The sequence below is a fragment of the Montipora foliosa genome, chromosome 3 (assembly GCF_036669935.1).
Source record: "Montipora foliosa isolate CH-2021 chromosome 3, ASM3666993v2, whole genome shotgun sequence".
NCBI classification, from domain to species: Eukaryota; Metazoa; Cnidaria; class Anthozoa; order Scleractinia; family Acroporidae; genus Montipora; species Montipora foliosa.
This window is the reverse complement of record NC_090871.1, coordinates 32,313,393-32,314,336: the sequence shown is the minus strand read 5'-3', so window position 1 is coordinate 32,314,336 and position 944 is coordinate 32,313,393. Positions and strand designations below refer to the sequence as shown.

The following is a 944-nucleotide window of genomic DNA, read 5'->3' as shown; positions in this document are numbered from 1 at the left end:
TTTTTAAATTACTGAGGCAAAGCCAGACTTCAGCTTCCGTAAAGAAAGCATTTGTAATTGTTCGAAGCCGAATATAGGAATATACGCCCCTAAAACTTGACGAAATCATTTCAGCATCAATTTAATTTTAAAGTGGCCTCAATAACAGCAAATTTACCAAAAAAATAATGTAGATAGTATTGTTTTAATAAAACATTTTTATCGTGTAGTGTAAGAGTTATTAATCACTTCAAAATTAAGGAAAATATAGCCATATTCTATATACGTTTAACTGTTACTTTAAACTTTATTTAATTATGTTTACTCCCTCTAAGTGCAAAGCAACTTAAGAGCGCCACCTTAAAGGAATAAACGTTTAAACATAAGCGTAACCTCAAGGGCGTGTATTTTTAGAATTTACACGGATTTGTTTTAAAATTACCCAGGTAACCATTAAAAAAATTCTATAATATTACTAAGGGAAAACATCCCTGAAGTACATAAAGAGAGAGAAATTATTTTAGATTTTAGAGTTTCCATTTTTAGCCCAGAGAGTGGGTCCAATACTATGGTTTGCATTTTGCTTTGAAACGGTAAAGTGGAGATGTGCTGCAAATAAATGGGCTGACAACAAGAAAGTGCAATGACAATTGCTAACTTGATAAAATGTAAAACGTTTCCACAAGAACGCCAAATAAAACCCCTAACTCTTGGGAAAGAACCAGGGTATCAAAAATAGCACTCTTTTGCGGGCGATAAGTGATACTGCTGATTTCGGCCTCACTCGAGTTTCTCTATTGTTGCGTTTCCTTAACAATTTACACTACGCAAAAGCGCGATATTCAGAGGATATCATTGAGGTTATGATCATGAATGACTCTATTATTTCAAAACCTATAAATTGCAGAAGAAACCTACAGGAATTGTCACTTCAAGCCTCAGCATCGCTGAAAAACTAGCTACTG

The 944-nt window shown here is 33.9% G+C and overlaps 1 protein-coding gene across 1 annotated transcript in view; it reads left to right on the top strand.

The window, feature by feature from the left end:
• The first annotated feature begins 845 nt into the window (after positions 1 to 845).
• The window catches only part of LOC137994747 (secreted acidic protein 1A-like), a 3,114-nt gene continuing 3,015 nt past the window's right edge, over positions 846 to 944 (top strand). Inside the window, exon 1 of the mRNA XM_068840351.1 lies at positions 846 to 944. This exon is cut by the window's right edge and continues 107 nt beyond it. The gene's annotated coding sequence lies outside the window, so the exon portion shown is untranslated.